Source organism: Hibiscus syriacus, unplaced genomic scaffold (assembly GCF_006381635.1).
Source record: "Hibiscus syriacus cultivar Baekdansim isolate YM2019G1 unplaced genomic scaffold, ASM638163v2 tig00000329_pilon, whole genome shotgun sequence".
NCBI lineage: Eukaryota > Viridiplantae > Streptophyta > Magnoliopsida > Malvales > Malvaceae > Hibiscus > Hibiscus syriacus.
The window spans coordinates 2,966,605-2,989,200 of NW_024061782.1; positions in this window are offsets into that span (position 1 = coordinate 2,966,605).

Consider the following 22,596-nt stretch of genomic DNA (forward strand, 5'->3'; position numbering starts at 1 on the left):
ATATATATATATCAACATTAGAAATATGTATGAAAACATGTTCAAAATAAAATATCAGTAATATAGATACATACAAACATACATACATACAATAGTAAAAATATGAGTCACCAAAATATAATAGAGATGAGCATAAGAGAATATACAGTGGTATACAAATGAAGAACAATTGATCCTCTTGATGCCAAGTCTACTAGCGTACTTTCGGGTAATATCTGAAAAGTTAAAAATTAAAGAATAAGCTAAAAAGCTCAATGTGCTCCTTGTGGTGTATAAAAACATACAGATAAATAATTAGGTAAAAATCATTTTTTAAAACATGCTTTTAAAACATGAACACTAGCCCCTTCCGAACACCAGAATGTGTAGGTTCCCTTGAACCATACACCCACTTGTATACCCATTAAAGACCTTATATCGATAGCATAAGGGTCCGCATTAAATACTTCACATTTGCATAAAGCAGAGGAGCATACGGTAAGGTCTTACAAGTCATAGACTAAGCATGAGATACTTCCTCCAATCATAACCCTCAATGATAGCAATTATGCATATGTTTGAGTGAAAACAATAATTCAATTTATTAACACATTAAAACATGTCATATACCAGAATTAGATACATAAATACGGTAACCAAAGATCATGTTTGAAGTATATGGTGAATTAGATATCATGCAATTAGAATATTTAATATAATCATAATTTTAAAATAGTTCAGACAAATAGTTCAAAATATTTTTGTAACACCAATAGGAACACACCTGTATCGATATGAGAAGTCAGACACGGTAGCCTACTCTCGGGTCTATTGATAACTCCGTAAAAAATACTACATTTTCTGTCTTTTTACTTAAGTTATTGTGTGTCTAAAAGCCGTTGTCATAGCATATTAGTTGCATTTAGGTCATATTTGCATGTGGTGGGTAAGTTTTGTTTAGGCAAGATTTATTTGGCTTAAGTGATACTGCCGAGGAGGAAGGTTCTTTGTTGGCTGTATTGATGCAGGAAATAACGAAAGAAGAATTTATTTGCCGAGACAACAACTATTTCCCAGGGCAAGAGGAACATAAGAAGACGACAGTGAGGAATAAATTTATCTTGCAGATCTGACGTGGCTCAACAATTGATGACGTCATTTCCCCAGCTTCACCCTCACGTGTAATCACGCCCTTCAAGAAATTGACCACCTCCAGCCGTCTTTCTATTTATAGCATGGGAAAGTCAACAAGGGTATTTAGGGAATATCCAAGGACACAAAACCCTAGGAATTCACATTATAAATACCCCATTATAGCCACCCAGGATGAGGATAAGCAAGGAGAGGATTTAACTTAGGCGTAGAGTAAGCAGATGCAGTACCTAACCTTCCACCGTTCCCCCACTCGACCGTCTTTGGTGCTCTCCATAGCCAAACTTCATCAGAGCAGCGACTAGGTCCTCGAGAGAGGCTAGCCGCTGGGGCAGGCATACCGATGGTTAGAATGTCACAACATAGCTCTGTTTGGGAGTATTTCTTCCTTTGTTCTTAATTTTCAGTTTACTTGAAGGGGCTTCTACTTAAAGTTTAAATTTTTGGATGATATTTGCCATGCCATGAACTGTTTTACTTGGTGTTGGTTATGGTTTTGATGAAACGTTGTTTAATGCTTTTACTATGAAGAAGTATGTCAGGTAGAGTCATCCCATGACTGCTTTCATTCACTCATATGCATCCAGCTGCCATTTATTCAAGGGGTTTTAGGCAAGAGTGTCTCTCTACAGTTATGCCGAGGCATTTATTCGAAATTAACCACAATTAACAAACATATGAGAGTTTGATTTAAGCAATTAAGTTCATTCACATTAAGATAAACTAAGGCATTCAAGCTTTATTTCCTAAAAATTTCTAACCCTAAGCACATAGAGCATATAATTGTGTAATAATTTAAAACATAAACAACCAAGTCCTTAAAGCAAATCTTATCCAGCTCCAAAGTCATGTACATTCAGTTTATGATAGCCATAGGGATATATCATCATTGCATATAAAAAACTATTGATTATCACGAATGAAAATGCTAACTATGAACACTATCTCGCCCAAACTTGAAGGATGCATTGTCCGCAATGTATAAAAACGATAATAAAAACTAAACTATATGCTATGATATGCAATACAAGGTACCTTGGCTATCTATGATAGCGGTAGTGCGGTGCTTGTCTTGTGTTTGGGATACTTCTTTAGTGGGGTAGGGCTCGGTTGCTCTGACTCCAATTCTAGCTCAACATGTGGAGTGACATCGCCTTCCATCTCAGTAACAGGTGGGAGCTTTGCACGTCCAATGGTCCTTTTCAAATGATGTCTGGTCGACCGTTGGGGAGATTGTTGCGGCATCTCGAGTTGCTGGGGCATTTCGATAGTGGGCTCGACAATATTATGTTGGGATTTAGGGGTTGTTTAGGTAAAGATGGGGTAATATCCTCTGCTTTGTCAGCGATTTCTTGCAAGGATCTTGCTGAAAATGTTGTGGCCTTATTAAACGTAGGCAGTATGAACTCAATGAAGGTAGGGAAGTCATACATTGTTTGGGTAAGCATCTCCTTGAAGTAGGACTCTAAAACTGCTTCACGTAAGTGAATAACGTCCGTAGATCACGCGTTAGGCCACCGACCTGCGATAAGGACTTAAAGCAGAGGTGCTTGTGGTAAGGTCTTACAAGTCATAGACTAAGCTTGAGATATTTCCTCTAATCATAACCCTCAATGATAGCAATTATGCATATATTTGAGTGAAAATAGTAATTTAATTTATTAAAACATTAGAACATGCCATATACCAGAATCAGATACAAAATACGATAACCAAAGATCATGTTTGAAGTATACAATAAATCAGATATCATGCAGTCAGAATATTTAATATAATCAGAATTTTAAAATAGTTCAGAGAGATAGTTCAAAACAACACTGTAACACCAATAGGAACACATCTGTATTAGTTTGAGAAGTCGAATAAGGTAGCCTACTCTCATGTCTGTCTATCACGGTTAGCGACAATGCTAGATCCTACGAATCGGAATAATTGTATCAAAATCCTATTAAAATAAATAATAAACTTTAATCAAACAATTTAAGGAAACTTAAGAGTAGCACTCAAAGAACGCATATTATACTGGTCTACTAGACATGAAGCATCGGATCTAGTCGATCCTCGATCAGGGGAATCACGAGTACCTTTATGAAAATATAATCTCAGATCAATTTCATAATTAAATCTCAAATAAATATGCAAAATGCTAAAAATACTAAGTATATTCGATTTAACGAGCTTGATTCGGAGATTTTAGATAAAAATTTGGAAAATGGACTGTAAAATCAAACTTATGACGTTGAAAAACATCAAGAGGGGATTTTTAAAAAATTCAATGTCGGTTAACAGTCAAAGTCAATATTGGTTAACGATCAACAACGACCGTCAACGGTCAACTAAATCAACTTGGCTTTGGTTCGGTTGGATTTGTTCGGTTTGGTTTGAAAATTGGGTTGGTATAAGTTTAGGATGATTTGGTTTTGGGACGGACGATTCGGGTCGTACGGGTCAGCAGGTTGGGTTGACCTATTTCTAGAAGGCCACTAGGTCGTGGACAATCATCACACGCAACATCGACGCGTGGGGCGCATGCGGGGTCTTGGGATTTCGAAAAAGTTACAAAAAAATTTAAATTATTTTGAAGCGTTTTGAGACACTTACCAACATCGGTGCACAACAGTGAATGGAGGCGAGCTAGATTAACCTACTTCGGAAATTTGCTAATGCTCACCCTTCCACCACACGCCAACAACGGTGACTACGAAAATGACATCAGTGAACTCGAGATGACACAAGGAACACGATGATATGGGAGATGTCAAAAATTGAGCTACGATCAGCGATGAAACGTCATTTAAAGTTTTCTCGGGAAAAGTTACTAAAATGGGAAGTTGAAGAGAGAGAGGATTTGGGTTTCCAAAAATGGAAACTTTCTAATTTTAGGGGTTTTAAACCCATCCAAAAAGAAAATGGCCAAATTATGTCATAGGTCCTTCAACTTTTTTTATCTTCTTGATTTGGGTTCGAGTTTAATTAAAAGTTCACTTAGTCCCTAGGTTGGGGTGTGACATTAACGGGGGGAAATTATAGTTCAAGGGTTAAAAAGAAGACTAGTTTCACTGGTATTATGTTTATAGTTTTAATTGCAATTTTTAAAATGAAAAAAATGTATATATTATACCTTTATCTTATTTAGGTGTTTGAATTTTTTGTCAATGTGATAAAATTGCTTGGATGGCATGTTTAGAAAAAGATTGGTTGTTGGGAGAATTAGGTGGTGTTTGCTTTTGCAGAGGTAAAAGGTCTGCAGTCTGCGGATCACATCTGCAGGCATCTGCAGCAGAAGAGATGGACCAAAAGTCTACAGTCTGCAAGAAGAAGACTGTTTGTTTTTTAACGTCTGCAGACTACTAAAATGAACTGAAATATAAATAAACTGATTTTTTAAACATAAAAGAGTTTTGCAATACTGAGATTTAAATAATTTTAGTTTTACAATACTGAAATTTAAATAATAAATACAACTACAATAATAAATTATTTAAAATAAATCAATCCATATTTTAAAATAAACCAATTCATACTAATAAATTATTTAAAATAAATCAATCCATACAACTATAATAATAAATCAATCCATATTTTAAAATAAATCAATCCATACAAATAAATTATTTAAAATAAATCAATCTATACTAATAAATTATTTAAAATAAATCAATCCATATTTTAAAATAAATCAATCCATGCTAATAAATTATTTAAAATAAATCAATCCATACAACTACAATAATAAATCAATCCATACTAATAAATTATTTAAAATAAATCAATCCATATTTTAAAATAAATCAATCCATACTAATAAATTATTTATAATAAATCAATCCATACAACTACAATAATAAATCAATCCATATTTTAAAATAAATCAATCCATACTAATAAATTATTTAAAATAAATCAATCCATATTTTAAAATAAATTAATCCATACAAATAAATTATTTAAAATAAATCAATCTATACTAATAAATTATTTAAAATAAATCAATCCATATTTTAAAATAAATCAATCATGCTAATAAATTATTTAAAATAAATCAATCCATACAACTACAATAATAAATCAATCCATACTAATAAATTATTTAAAATAAATCAATCCATATTTTAAAATAAATCATTCCATACTAATAAATTATTTAAAATAAATCAATTCATACAACTACAATAATAAATCAATCCATATTTTAAAATAAATCAATCCATACTAATAAATTATTTATAATAAATCAATCCATACAACTACAATAATAAATCAATCCATATTTTAAAATAAATCAATCCATACTAATAAATTATTTAAAATAAATCAATCCATACAACTACAATAATAAATCAATCTATATTTTAAAATAAATCAATACATACAAATAAATTATTTAAAATAAATCAATCCATACTAATAAATTATTTAAAATAAATCAATCCATATTTTAAAATAAATCAATTCATACTAATAAATTATTTAAAATAAATCAATCTATACAACTACAATAATAAATCAATCCATATTTTAAAATAAACCAATCCATACAAATAAATTATTTAAAATAAATCATTCCATACTAATAAATTATTTAAAATAAATCAATCCATACAACTACAATAATAAATCAATCCATATTTTAAAATAAATAAATCCATACTAATAAATTATTTAAAATAAATCAATCCATATTTTAAAATAAATCAATCCATACTAATAAATTATTTAAAATAAATCAATCCATATTTTAAAATAAATCAATCCATACTAATAAATTATTTAAAATAAATTATTTTAAAATAAATCAATCCATACTAATAAATTATTTAAAATAAATTATTTTAAAATAAATCAATCCATATTTTATAATAATTTATTTTAAAATAAATTATTTTATAATAAATTATTTTAAAATAAATAACCTTATTAAATTATTTAAAATTATTTTAATGAATAACTATATTTCATAATTGTTCTTGAAGAGGTTTGAAGACCTTTGAAGACATAAAACCAAGTCTGAACCAAGAAGAGCTCGCGCAGGCGTTTGAAGAGCTTCTATCTTCTAAAAAACAAACAGTCTGCGAAGCCTAATGTCTGCGCGTGGTCTGCGCGATGCAGACATAAGTGGTTTGAAGAGCTTGCACAGTGAAAACAAACACCATCTTAATTTCTCAACTAGGTGCATGATGGAAGATGCATGGAGCACGATGCATCTTCAGCTTCGTTGGGGAAGATACATGGATTGTAGTTTGTCATCAGTTTCACAGAAACGATACATGAATACTGAAAATGTATAGTGTTCAATGGCATCTCCTGAAGACGCATGATGATCTTAGTGTCTTCTCCTTAGCACTGTAACAAAAATCCTATTTCAGCAAATGATCTTTTGGGGTATTATATAGAGAATTTTTTCACAACAATAATCAAACATTTTTTCGATCAATGTAAGTGTCTAATGTTACAAATGTTGTCATTTTAAGTGTTTAGTTTATCACGGTCATTTTTTTAAAATCATAAAATTTTCAAAAAAGAAAAATATTATTTTTTCCTAAAATATAAAAAAACTTAAAACCATAATTCCTTCCCCTCGTCGATAGTCACCACCAACGTCGAATACTTATCCACTCATTGTCGGACCATCATTGTCAGTGACGGAAGATAATAGAGACTAGTGGGGCAATGGCCTCCCAAAAAAATTTGAAAAAAATTAAAGTTTAGACCTTTAAATTTTTTAAATATTTAATTTGCCCCTATAAATTTTTTAGAAATTCATATTAATTTTTTAAATTTTTTAATTAAATCCCTCTCATAAATTTTAAAAATTCTCATCAAGCCTCTCAAATTTTCAAAACTTATAATTATATCCTAATTTTTTTTGAAAAAATGTAAATTGAACCCTTCAAGATTTTTGAAAATTTTAATTTAAACTTCTACTTTTTTTAAAATTTTATGTTGAGCCTCCAAACTCTATCATCAAGTTCCGCCACTGACCCTTGTCGATCACCTTTTATTGCCACTCCAATATCAAGTCTTCATTCCGTAAATAAAAGTTTAAATTCCCATATTCGACGGTTCAACAATCCTCATGCCCGTCGTTTAGCAACCCCCAATCGTTGCATTAAAAATGTTGAAACCTCACCCTAGAAAACCCTCACGTGCCTGCAATCCACCACCTTGGCTAAAGAAAGTCAAGAATTGCAAAGCAATTCCTTAGGGATTATAATATAGTAATTTTGGTATGTAAAGAATTAAAGTTTATAGATTTAGAGGTTTAAAGACTAGAATAATAACAAGAGGAATGATCGGTAGTGGGGATTCTGTTGAGTATAGAAAAGTTAGTTGGGTGTTATTGTGTAGTTAGGAGTTAGTTACAGGTTGGTTAGAAGCAGTTACCTTATTATTAATACTATATATATATATTGTATACATTGATAAATGCATAAATGAATTAGAAGTATTTTAACATGGTTTCAGACTTAATTCCGGTCTTTTTACTTCTGATTCATTAGTTTTTGGGCCTTTTTTTTTTGTTTTTTTATTCCCCTCGTTTCCGTTAGTTGCACAATTTTCCCTAATTTCTTGATTTTGTTTCTCTTCTTCTCTATCAACAATGTCTTCTATCGAGGAGATCGATTTCACTCACCTATTATACCTACATCCGTCAGGTATTCTTGGGCTTCTTGTAACACCCCTAACCCGTACCTGACCCGGATACGAGTCCGAGGTGTCACATTAACTTTTCAAATCATTTTCTTTTACAAAATACAAAAATTTCAATTTTACATTTCCACTAAAAACCCAATAATTTCTATTAAATAAAACATATGGTTTTACAAAACTTATCAGAGTTTATCCAATACTAATCTTTTATCTTACATGCCAACTATATTTCCTATAACAAAATACATATGACTCAAACTCTTCTGATATGATCTTTAGGAAGGAGAAGCCGACCTGACATGGTAATCTTCGATCCCTTTTTCCTCATCTTTGAACCTACATGTGAAACATTCGCACGCTAAGTCGATGATTTAGTGAGGCATTTAAATACATAATGTAAACTAACAAATGCATGTATACATCATTTAACACAACATCATACTTGTATATATACTTAAACCATCTTTAACATGCTTATCATTACTTATTTTATTATCACTAATTTTTATTATCATATGAGCATATACTTGACATAAACATATACTATAAACTTTATTTCACCATAATACATTAACCATTACTACTATCATATCATACACATGCACATATCATCTCATATAACAAATACACATATGCACTTATTATTATTATCCTCATTCCTATTATCATATGATCCAGAACTTATCATTTATACATGTCATATAGTACATATACCATTTCACAAAAGAACACACATATTATCATAACAAGTTATTTATTATCTTTAAAGCCCATGTATAATTCTGAGAAATTAAGGTATGTGAGTACATGGAGGTTGTGCACATATGTTGTCACCATAGCTCGTATAATTCCCACTAGGGGCGCGTAGAATTTGTCCCGAAGGACCACATAGAACACATATGTCCCGGAGGACCACGTAGACCCTCGACTCTTGGCATGCCAAATATACCCATATCTCTCATAACACATAACATGGGCATTATTATTTATGTTATCACACTTTCACTTATTCATATCATATACACAAATAAGCTCATGGCTTCTTATCACATATATCGTGTAATACTCATATGGAGTCTCACATCTCCTTATCATGTATTTCCTATCACATGTTCTTGCTTTCATATGGTCACATAGCTCATGTCAATTAATCACTTATGATTACATATCACATTCATATCACATGGTCTTATTTAATATAACACTTCTTATATTCATATAAACATATATTCACATATATTACTTTTAAATATCTCTTTTTATATGTCTTATCTCTTATGATCATAGAATCATATAACTTATTATCAAATGGATCCTAGTTACCTAATTTATCACACAAACATGCATTCACATGAATCACATATAGAGATGAACTTAACTTCTAGATATACATATATATACTCATGTACTCATAAACATCATATCACACCATGCTTGTATCGTTGTACTCATGAAATATAATATCGGAATTAAGACTCATCGCAAGTCTTAATTCCCTAATCATAACATATACTTAATATCATGTACTCACCTTGGCTACTTGCTAATACCAAACTCTTGTTCTTTCTTGTAAATCTTACTCTGACAGCCTATCCGAACTTTGCTTTCGATCGATATCTACACGAATACGAAATTTAATGAATATCCATATTCAAATTACTTGATACGATTCATATCAATGACAACCAAATAAAACTCTAATTCTAACTTTCCAACTTTAGTGGTATCGGTACCACCATCACGGTACCGATACCTCTATGCTAGGGTACCGATACCCTTCCCAAGTATCGATGCCAAAATTAGCTTCGATGTTCCCCCTGTATCGATACCCTCCACATAGGTATCGATACCTCTACCATAGGGTATTGACACTGTTCATACAGGTACCGATACCCCATGAATCATATCCTCATAAATTACCTTGTAGTATTGGTACCTGCTCAACAGGTATCGTTACCCTCTTACCCAAAAAATGCTTCTTAGCCTGAAATTTCCAACACTTTACCTCAAACTCTAACTATTTATCTCTCCTCATGCCCTTAAACTAATCCATACACATATAAACCCTCTTAAAACACTATAACACTTCATTCTCTTTAATATCTCACTATAACTCTTAAATCAAAGAATTTCATCAAACTTTCCATGTGCTCTAAATTCAATTCTAATACTTTAGACTTCTTAATCCTTCTTATGAAAAGTCAAAAATCTCATCAAAACTTTAAAAACAAACCCATATCAACAATTCATCTTAAAACTTATTTTACAAATCCCTTCCTAATTCACTCATCTTATTGTTTTAAGCTTATATAAGCTTTACTTAAGCTTATATAACACCCAAATAATCTAACCCAACCTATAAATTCAAGAAATTAACCAGCTAAAATCAACTTACCTTTGTAGCTAGAGCAACGGGAGGAAGAAGGAAGAAGGAAGACATGTTCTGGATAATTCCCCCTTTTCACATGTATATCTCCTATTAAAGGGGATAAAAAAATATCTTTTAAATTGAAATTACTATAATTCCCTTCACTCTTTTCATATCTACCAATCAATCCTCTCAAATAAATTCCCAATTAAATCCTTAAACTTTCAATTTTTCATAATTTGATCACCAAATTTCAAAAACTTCCATTTTAGTCACTAACCTGGTTTTTGGGATGTTACAAATCTCCCATCCTTTAAGAAAATTCATCCTCAAATTTTCACTGCACAAATCGGTAAGTATATGGCATACACATATCTTCCAATATTCTCTTATTGTTTCTCTTACTTTCTCTTTCTTATTCACTGCTATTAGACTTACCTTTTCATTTACTCAATTCTTCATCTACATTCGTTCTTATAGATCTATATAATGTTTCTCATCGTATATACAATAATTCCAATCCTTACCATTCGCGATCATGATTCAATTGATTTCTTTCATCTATACCTCATTGCTTTGACCCATAAAACAAATCTTTCTCATATTATCATTAAAAAATAACAGGTTTTTCTTTACGAACTTGATCAAAAGAATATATCCATTCGACTATATTTTAAACTTCCTTAATACACATGACTAAATTATTATTTCTCTTATTGCTTTCATATGGTCATATAACTCATGTCAATTAATCACTTATGATCACATATCACATTCAATATCATATGGTCTTATTTCATATAATACTTCTTATATTCATATAAACATATATTCACATATATTACTTTTACATATCTCTTGTTATATGTCTTATCTCTTATGATCATAAAATCATATAACTTATTATCACATGGCTCCTAGTTACCTAATTTATCACACAAACATGTATTCACATGAATCACATATAAAGATACACTTAACTTCTAGATATACATAATATATACTCATGCACTCATAAACATCATATCACACCATGCTTGTATCCTTGTACTCATGAAATCTAATATCGGAATTAGACTCATCGCAAGTCTTAATTCCTTAATCATAATATATACTTAATATCATGTACGCACCTTGGTTACTTGCCAATACCAAACTCTTTTTCTCTCTTGTAAATCTTACTCTGACAGTCTATCCGAACTTTGCTTTCGATCATTATCTACACGAATACGAAATTTAATGAATGTTTAGATTCAAATTACTTGATACGATTCATATCAATGCAAACCAAATAAAACTCCAATTCTAACTTTCCAACTTTAGTGGTATCGATACCACCCTCACAAAATCGATACCTCTATGCTAGGGTACCGATACCCTACCCAGGTATCGATACCAAAATTAGCTTCGATGTTCCCCCTGTATCGATAACCTCCACATAGGTATTGATAGCTCTACCATAGGGTATCGATACTATTCATACAGGTATCGATACCTCATGCATCATATCCTCGTAAATTGCCATGTAGTATCGGTACCTACTCAATAGGTACAGTTACCCTCTTACCCAAAAAATGCTTCTTAGCCCAAAATTTCCAACACTTTACCTCAAACTCTAACTATTTACCTCTCCTCATGCCTTTAAACTAATCCATACACATATAAACCCTCTTAAAACACTATAACACTTCATTCTCTTTAATATCTCACTATAACTCTTAAATCAAAGAATTTCATCAAACTTTCCATGTGTTCTAAATTCAATTATAATGTTTTAGACTTCTTAATCCTTCTTATGACAAGTCAAAAATCTCATCAAAACTTTAAAAACCAATCCATATCAATTATTCATCTTAAAACTCATTTTACAAATCCCTTCCTAATTCAATCATCTTATTGTTTTAAGCTTATATAAGCTTTACTTAAGCTTATATAACTCCCAAATACTCTAACCCAACCTATAAATTCAAGAAATTAACCAGCTGAAATCAACTTACCTTTGTAGCTAGAGCAACGGTAGGTAGAAAGAAGAATGAAGAAATGTTGTGGATAATTCCCCCATTTTTCACGTGTATATCTCTTATTAAAGGGGATAAAAAAATATCTTTTAAACTAAAATTACTATAATGCCCTTCACTCTTTTTATATCAATCAATCAATCCTCTCAAATAAAATTCCCAATTAAATCCTTAAACTTTCAATTTTTCATAATTTGATCACCAAATTTCAAAAACTTCCATTTTAGTCACTAACCTAGTTTTTGGGATGTTACAAATCTCCCCTCCTTTAAGAAAATTCATCCTCGAATTTTCACTATACAAATTGATAAGTATATGGCATACACATATCTTCCAATATTCTCTTATTGTTTCTCTTATTTCTCTTTCCTATTCACTGCTACTAGACTTACCTTTTCATTTACTCAATTCTTCATTTACATTCGTTCTTATAGATCTATATAATGTTACTCATCATATATACAGTAATTCCAATCCTTACCATTCACGATCATGATTCAATTGATTTCTTTCATCTATTCCTAATTGCTTTGTCCCATAAAACAAATCTTTCTCCTGTTACCATTAAAAAATAACAATTTTTTCTTTGCGAACTTGATCAAAAGAATATAATCATTCGACTATATTTTAAACTTCCTTAATACATATAACTAAATTCTTATTTCTCTGATAACGTCCATTTGGCCAAGAAACACAACCTTACATCTTCATTAAACATGATTAAATATATACTTTACGAACTCAAACGAGCTTTTCACATCACCTTGAACACTTTTCTTACTTCTATATCGAACTTATAACCTACATTTCCATATACCCTTTGTCATACTTAATCCTTTAATTCCCTTTCTCATTTAATTTCCTTATCCCTTTACTCATTCACAAATCAAAATCTCATTGTAACATAGATCATATCTTTTCTTCAAGTTCTCATACTCTTTTCATATCATTTATACTTATCCCTGATTATCAATCTTTATCGCATTCTCATAACTCTAATATTTAACACTACTTGCACAAATCTTATACTTTGAAAAATCCTTGTTCAATTCACAATTCACATATCCCTATTTTTTATCTTAAACTTTTTCTATCAATCATTAGCTTCACTCCACGAATCCTCATCTCCTTCACTATATCATATTTACATAATTAGAATATAAAACCAAATCCCAAATCCACTTCATCTTTAGTTATCTTAATCTAATAATATCTTAAAATCTTACAACTCCAATATATTTTCCATCACATAATCTTGTTAGCCAACGCTAACTCTTTCCATCTAGAATGCAAACCTTTATCACATCCACACTGTTACTTATACACAATATTATTCCTTTGTTTCCAATCATAACTTTGGTTTTATTTATCTTATAAACTTGTCACTGATGCACTTATTCTTGAACTCTTCTAAAATAATAACTATATTACTGAATCTTCTATCATTCTCATGATAACATCGGTTCACCATTCTTCCACTCATCCACATAGTAACTAAACTACTTCATCTAACTTCTCCACTTTGGAACAGTGGAGATCATCTAACACTATTCTAATGAGTTTCAATCTTCTAAAAACAATCCTTTACTTTTATAAAGGCACTCCCTGTTATGTTCGTTCTTCATCCTGCCTGGCCAGAGTAGGTGAATTGCTATCACTATCAGGGATATCGCCTCTCACTTCACTTCAAAACTAGTATAATCATATTCCTACTATATCATACTAATCTTATTCTATTAGCAAGACAACATACACCTTTCATTTATCAGATCAGAAATTTTCACTTTATGTTAGCATGTATATATTTTAAAACTTTTTTAACTTCGGTTTAAGCCTAGAATTGGCTAAACCTTAGCTCTAATACCATTAAATGTAACACCCCTAACCCGTACCTAACCCAGATACTTGTCTGAGGTGTCACATTGACTTTTCAAATCATTTGCTTTTACAAAATATAAAAATTTTAATTTGACATTTCCACTAAAAACCCAATAATTTCTATTATATAAAACATATGGTTTTACAAAACTTATCAGAGTTTATCCAATATCAATCTCTTATCTTACGTGCCAACTATATTTCCTATAAAAATACATATGATTCAAACTCTTCTGATTTGATATATAGGAAGGAGAAGCTGGCCTGACCTACTAATCTTCGATCCCTTTTTCCTCATCTCTGAACCTACGTGTGAAACATTCACACGCTAAGTCGATGACTTAGTGAGGCATTTAAATACATAATGTAAACTAACAAATGTGTGTATACATCATTTAACACAACATCATACTTGTATACATACTTAAACCATCTTTAACATGCTTATCATTACTTATTTTATTATCACTAAATTCTTTTATCATATGAGCATATACTTGACATAAACATATACTATAAACTCTAATTCACCACAATGCATTAATCATTACTACTATCATATCATACACATGCATATATCATCTCATATAACAAATACACATAAGCACTTATTATTATTACCCTCATTCCTATTTGCATATGATCATGAACTTATGATCATGAACTTATCATTTACACATTTCATATAGCATGAATATCATTTCACAAAGGAACACATATATTATCATAACAAGTTATTTATTATCTTTAAAGCCCATGTATACTTCTGAGAACTTAAGGTATGTGAGTACATAGAGGTTGTGCACATATGTTTTTACCACAGCTCGTATAATTCCCACTAAGGGCGCGTAGAATTTGTCCCGAATGACCACTATGTCCCGAATGACCACTATATCCCGAAGGACCACTATGTCCTAAAGGACCACATAGAACAAATATGTTCCGAAGGACCACGTAGAACCCTCGACTCTTGGCATGCCAACTATACCCCTCGTGCAATACTCATATGGAGTCTCCTTATCATGTATTTCCTATCACATGTTCTTGCTTTCATATGGTCACATAGCTCATGTCAATTAATCACTTATGATCACATATCACATTCATATCACATGGTCATATTTCATATAACACTTCTTATATTCATATAAACATATATTACTTTTACATATCTCTTGTTATATGTCTTATCTCTTATGATCATAGAATCATATAACTTATTATCAAATGGATCCTAGTTACCTAATTTATCACACAAACATGCATTCACATGAATCACATATAAAGATGAACTTAATTTCTAGATATACATATATATACTCTTGTACTCATAAATATCATATCACACCATGCTTGTATCCTTGTACTCATGAAATCTAATATCGAAATTAGACTCATCGCAAGTCTTAATTCCCTAATCATAACATATACTTAATATCATGTACTCACCTTGGTTACTTGCTAATACCAAACTCTTGTTCTTTCTTGTAAATCTTACTCTAACAGCCTATCCGAACTTTGCTTTCGATCGATAACTAAACGAATATGAAATTTAATGAATGTCCATATTCAAATTACTTGATACGATTCATATCAACGCAAACCAAATAAAACTCCAATTCTAACTTTCCAACTTTAGTGGTATCGGTACCACCCTCACGGTATCGATACCTCTATGCTAGGGTATCGATACCTCTATGCTAGGGTATCGATACCCTACCCAAGTATCGATACCAAAATTAGCTTTGATGTTCCCCCTGTATCGATACCCTCCATATAGGTATCAATACCTCTTCCATATGGTATCGATACTATTCATACAGGTACCGATACCCCTTGCATCATATCCTCATAAATTGCCTTGTAGTATCGGTACTTACTCAATAGGTACTGATACCCCCTTACCCAAAAAATGCTTCTTAGCCCAAAATTTCCAACACTTTACCTCAAAATCTAACTATTTACCTCTTCTCATTCTCTTAAACTAATCCATACACATATAAACCCCCTTAAAACACTATAACACTTCATTCTCTTTAATATCTCACTATAACTCTTGAATCAAAGAATTTCATCAAACTTTCCATGTGTTCTAAATTCAATTCTAATGCTTTAGACTTCTTAATCCTTCTTATGACAAGTCAAAAATCTCATCAAAACTTTAAAAACCAACCCATATCAACAATTCATCTCAAAACTTATTTTACAAATCCCTTCCTAATTCACTCATCTTATTGTTTTAAGCTTTACTTAAGCTTATATAACACCAAAATACTCCAACCCAACCTATAAATTCAAGAAATTAATCAGCTGAAATCAACTTACCTTTGTAGCTAGAGCAATGGGAGGAAGAAGGAAGAATGAAGAAATATTCTGGATAATTCCCTTTTTTCACGTGTATATCTCTTATTAAAGGGGATTAAAAATCTTTTAAACTAAAATTACTATAATACCCTTTTATTTTTTCATATCTACCAATCAATCATCTCAAATAAAATTCCCAATTAAATCATTAAACTTTTAAATTTTCATAATTTGATAACCAAATTTAAAAAATTTCCATTTTAGTCACTAACCTGGTTTTTGAGATGTTACACTTCTGCTCATCTCTCAGCCGTTGGTTGGTTTAGAAAATTATAGTGTATGGAGCCGTTCAATGAAGATTGTGTTGCTTGCTAAGAATAAGCTTGGGTTTATCGACAGTTCTTGTCAACGAAGCGCTTACAGTGACGCTTTTTAGGTGCAATGGGATCAGTGTAATGTTGTTGTTTAGTCCTGGATTCTGAACATTGTTAGCAAGGATTATCAGCTGGGCTGGTGTTTGCCTCCACTACTGCCTCTTTTTGGAGCGATCTACAGGAAAGCTTTGATAAAGTTGATGGTTCCCGTATTTTTTTTTTGCATCGTGAGATTTCTACGCTTTATCAAGGCGAGTCTATTGTTTCTGGTTTTTTCACTCGTTTGAAGATGTTGTGGGATGAATATGAGTCTTTGATTCCTTTCACTACTTGTGATTGTGAAGTTTCCCAGCAAAAAATGAAACATCTCATTCAGCAGAAACCGTTTCAGTTCTTGATGGGTTTAAATGACTCTTATTCGGTGATTCAGAGTTAAATTTTGCTCATGCAGAAAATTGTGCTCATGCAGCCATTTCTAACGTGAATCAAACATATTCTATGTTGATTCAAGAAGAATCGCAACGATCTCATCTCTATGTGGTTGCTGCACCTGATATGATGGCTTTATTCTCTAATTCTGATAATTCTTCTGATCATAAACTTTTTCTAGCACTTGTGATTACTGTAAAGTTAAAGGTCACAAGAAATATCAATGTTACCGTTTAATTGGATTTCCTCTTAATTACAAGTTCACTAAAAAGAAAGGAGTTTCTGGTGATGTGGCAAATTCAAGCATCTCTGTCGACTATGTGCCTACTTCTGCTCGTCATACTTCTATTTCTTCTGCTTCAGTATTCACTCAAGAGCAGCATGACCAAATTTTGCAGCTATTGAACAAGCTACCTTCTGTAGACTCTACTGTTAATCTTGCAGGTATTTTTGCTAATAGTTCATTACATTCTATTGCTTCACTTAATTGGATTGTTGACACAGGAGCTACAAACCACATTTTATTTAATTTTAAGAGCTTGGATTATCCTATTTCTTGTGATTTTTCTACACGTTTCATACATCTTCCTGATGGTAAAAATGTTCCTGTTACTCACCTTGGCTCTTGTTTCCTTACTTCAGAAATGTAAACTTAAAAATGTCATTTTTGTTCCACAATTCAAACATAACCTACTTTCAGTATCTCGACTTACTCATGACCTTGGTTGCTTCCTCACCTTTTATCCTGATTTTTGTCTCCTGAAGGATCTCTCCACTGGAAAGATGAAGGGGATTGGTAGGGAATTTAGAGGCTTGTATTTTTTTAGTCATATTGTTTTGATTCTAGTTTGTCTTCAATCTCTTGTTTTGAATAATTCTTTGTGTTCTTTTAATGTTTCTTGTATGGCTTCTGCCAGTTCTGCTACTTGTATTTGGCATGCTAGATTAGGGCATGCTACCTTTTCCAAGATGAATAAAATAGATTTTCTGCAGTCTGTTAAGTTTCAACAAGATTTGGTTCAAAAATGTTTGTTTGTCCTTTAGCTAAACAAACTAGGTTACCTTTCCCTGTGAGCACTTCTAGGTCATTTGTCCCATTTCAGCTCATTCATATTGATTTATTGGGTGCATATAGGGTTTATACACATAGTGGTCATCGATTCTTTTTAACTATTATTGATGATCATACTAGGATGACTTGGTTATATATGTTGAAGCATAAGAATGATGTTATTTCATCTCTCAAAAAGTTTCTTTATTTGGTTCAAGCTCAATTCTCTGCCTCAGTTAAGATAATTAGAAGTGACAATGGCTCTGATTTTTTTAATTTTGAGTGTTCTCATTCCTTTTCTTCTTTTGGACTTATTTATCAAAGTTCTTCTATTGGCACCCCTCAGTAAAATGGGGTTGCTGAAAGAAAGCATAGACATATTTTAGAAGTTGCTCGTGCCTTACATTTTCAATCTAATGTTCCTCTTAAATTTCAGGGTGAGTGTGTGCTCACTGCTTGTTACCTCATTAATAGGCTTCTATCTTATGTGATTCAATGGAAGACACCATTTGAGATGTTTTATCATAAGCCACCAAATTTGTTTCATCTCAAAGTTTTTGGTTGTTTGTATTATGCAACTAAGCCAAAATATACTGATAAGTTCTCCTCAAAAGCCATTCCTTCAGTGTTCTTTGTTTACTCTACTACTAAAAAAGGTTACATTCTTTTCAATCTTGAGTCTAAAACCTTTTTTGTTAACTGAGATGTTGTCTTTCATGAAGATGTGTTTCCTTTTAAATTTGCTTCCTCTGATCATTCTTTTTTTCCTCCCTCTAATCCTGATATTTCTGATAATGAATTTTTGCACCTCTCATTTTCTTCACCAAATATTCCAACCTCTACTTCAGATTATGTTTTACCTCCAGATTCTTCAGAGGTTCCTATTAATCCTTCATCAAGTATTTTAGATGATCTTCCTAATGATTCAGCAGATATTGCTTAAGACATTGTTCCTACTATTTCTGTTCCTAGTTCTGTGTCTACTAGAGCTTCTTCTAGAGTTTCTAAACCTCCATCTTGGTTGAGTGATTATGTTCATACCTGTAAATCTACTTCTCTTCCAGGTCAATATCCCATATCTAACCATATTTCTTATTCTTATTTGCCACATCATACACAATCCTTTATCTTTTCTTTTTCTAATTCTCTTGAACCCAAAAATTTTCAAGAAGCTCAATCTGATTCTCGATGGGTTAAGGAATTGCAGGAAGAAATTCATGCTCTTGAATTAAATAAAACTTGGTCTCTTGTTCCTTTACCTCCATGAAAAGTGTGCATTGGGTGTAAATGAGTGTTTAGAGTAAAGTTCAAAGCCTCGGGAGAAGTTAAGAGGTTCAAGGCAAGACTTGTGGCTAAAGGTTATAATCAGAGAGATGGGTTGACTTTGTGGATATCTTCTCTCCTGTTGCCAAGCTTACAACTGTTCGCTTTGTTCTTGCTCTTGTTGCTATTTTTTATTGGACTTTATGGCAGATGGATGTTCACAATGCTTTTTTGCAAGGTGATTTACATGAAGAAGTTTACATGGAATTACCTCAAGGGTTTTGTAGTCAGGGGGAATGTGGTATGCAGACTACAAAAGTATCTTTATGGTTTAAAGCAAGTCTCAAGACAGTGGAATGCTAAACTTACATAATCTCTACTTTTAGCAGGCTATGATCAAAGTAGACATGATTATTCTATGTTTACTAAGAAGCATTGGGATAACATTGTGATACTTTTAGTTTATGTTGATGATTTGATGATTACTAGAAATGATGTGAAGATGATTGTAGAATTGAAAGAAGTTTTTCATATGAGTTTTAAAATGAAAGACTTGGGTGAGTCAAAGTATTTTCTTGGTTTAGAAGTTTTGAGAACAAAGGAATGAATACTTTTAAATCAGAGGAAATATGCTCTTGAGCTTATTCAAGATACTGGAATAGGTGGTGCAAAGCCTGCTGCAACACCTTTAGAGCAGAATACTAAGTTCACTACAATGGATTATGATAATTCATTTCAACAACATCAGAACCAACGGAAAGATTGTTTAGCTGATAGAGCAGAATTTCAGAGGCTTATTGGAAGGTTGTTGTATTTGACACATACAAGGCTAGATATAGCTTTTTCAGTCCAAAACTTGAGTCAATTTATGCATCAACCAAAGAAAGAACACATGGAAGTAGCTCTTAGAGTGGTAAGATACATTAAAAAGAATCCTAGTTTGGGAATTATGTTGAAGGCTTCAAGTAACTGTTAGCTTGTAGCAAGTTGTGACTCAGTCTGGGCAACTTGTCCCATGGAAATCTAAAAAACAGAATTTTATTGCAAGATCTTCAGCATAAGCTGAGTACAGGAGCATGGCCATAACAACTTCAGAGTTTTTTTCGCTGAAAAGGCTGCTAGAAGAACATGGAATCAACAATGATCAATCAACAAAGATTTATAGTGACAGCAAGGCTTCTTTGCAGATTACAACTAATCTAGTATTTCATGTAAGGACAAAGCACATAGAGATATATTGTCACTTTATAAAGGGAAAATTAAAAAGTGTTCGATCCAGATAGGGTTTGATCCAACCTTATAACAACAAGTAGACATTTTAACAAAGGCGCCTGGTGTTTCACAGTATGAATATTTGTTATCCAAGTTGAGAGTAAAAGATGTGTTTTACAACCCAACTTGAGGGGGAGTGTTGAGTATAGAAAAGTTAGTTGGGTGTTATTGTGTAGTTAGGAGTTAGTTAGAGGTTGGTTAGAAGCAGTTACCTTATTATTAATATTATATATATGTATTTTGTATACATTGATAAGTGCATAAATGAATTAGAAGTATTTTAACAGATTCACCGACGAGTGGGTAGGTGATCAACATCAATAGAGGATGGCTGATGAGTGGGTTGATACTTTGGGATTAATAATATTTTTTTGAGATTTTGAAGAAATTTTAATTATTTCATAAATTTTTAATCGTCATGTCACATTTTGAGTGGTTGATTGTGTTTTTTAATGGCTATGACGGACTAGACTATTAAAATGGTAATGTTTGTAACGTTAAACACCTATATTAACCTAAAAAAGTTTAAACACTTAAATAAGAAAAGAGAAATACTTTGAAATTTTTTATATTAAGCTAAAAAAATATTTGAATGAAATATGAGTAGTTTTCTTAATCCTGCGTGTGAGACATCAGTTTTGTGTTCCATACTCATCTATCTTTAAATTGGAGTTTATTAACTTACAAATGGATGTATTAAAGTGTAAGGCATTTAAATTGGTTGTTTAAAAAATAATTTACTTTATAGCAAAAATAATTCAGGGAAAGTGTTTTGAATGGTATAGTTTCATGCAATTAATTTTGATGAATTAAAAGGGCAAACAAACAGGTTCAGATGGAGTTGTTTTTTGGATTTAAATTCTAATATAATTTTGAAAATATCAATTTAGCCTTGTATTTCATTTATTTCTCTTATACACTAATATGGTGTTCATTTCATCGAAATATTTTAATATAAATTTATAAAATAATAATAAGTAATTTTTCTTAATACCTGTAATAATAAATTTATTTTGTAATAATAATCAAATAATTGGTATCAATTACTTATAGAAGACAACCAATAACATATCCAACCATATACCCTAATCCAGTATTTGAGAGGAAAGCAATGGAAAAAGAAAAAGAAATAAAGAGACGAAGAGTAGAGTTTATATCAACAAAATATAACAAGCATTTAAGGTTTTTCCAAGTTACTAATTTTATTGTTATTATCCGAAGTTTTCTTTCAGTTTTTTCCAAGTGTGGATGGAAACAGGAAATGGTGGGCTGTTGAATGACAGTAATTAATTTAGCTAATTTCGATCCCCGTTTCCTGGAAGTTGGACTAATGATGGAAGTCAGATTTCCAGTTATATGCCTTTCATCTTGCAAAATTTTGAGTTGGAAAAATAATTCAACAATAAATAATTTATATAATCTAGTCTAATTAGAAATTATAATTTAATCTGAAATTGACCAATTTTAACTAGATTTGATTTCATAGAATTAATTTTAAAAAATAGGGTTTGGTTCGAACCGAGTTCAAGTTTAGGGTGAAAAATCCTTTACTCGACTCGAGATATCTTTTTCTACTATTATAAATTTAGGGATAATTGATATAACACCCCTCTCTCTATAATATTTTAATTAGATCTTTATTTTATCGAATAATTTTTTTATATATTTATGTCGGGTCAAATCAGATTGAATGAGAGTTTTTACTATAAAAAATTGAGTAAAATCAAATTCAGATGAAAGAAATATACTCTCCGAATCAGAACAAGTTAGATGGATAATATATGTTTCTTGAGTTGTGTTGAGATGGAAAAAAAATCGACTAAATCTGACATGTTACAATCTCTGAATCTATTCATC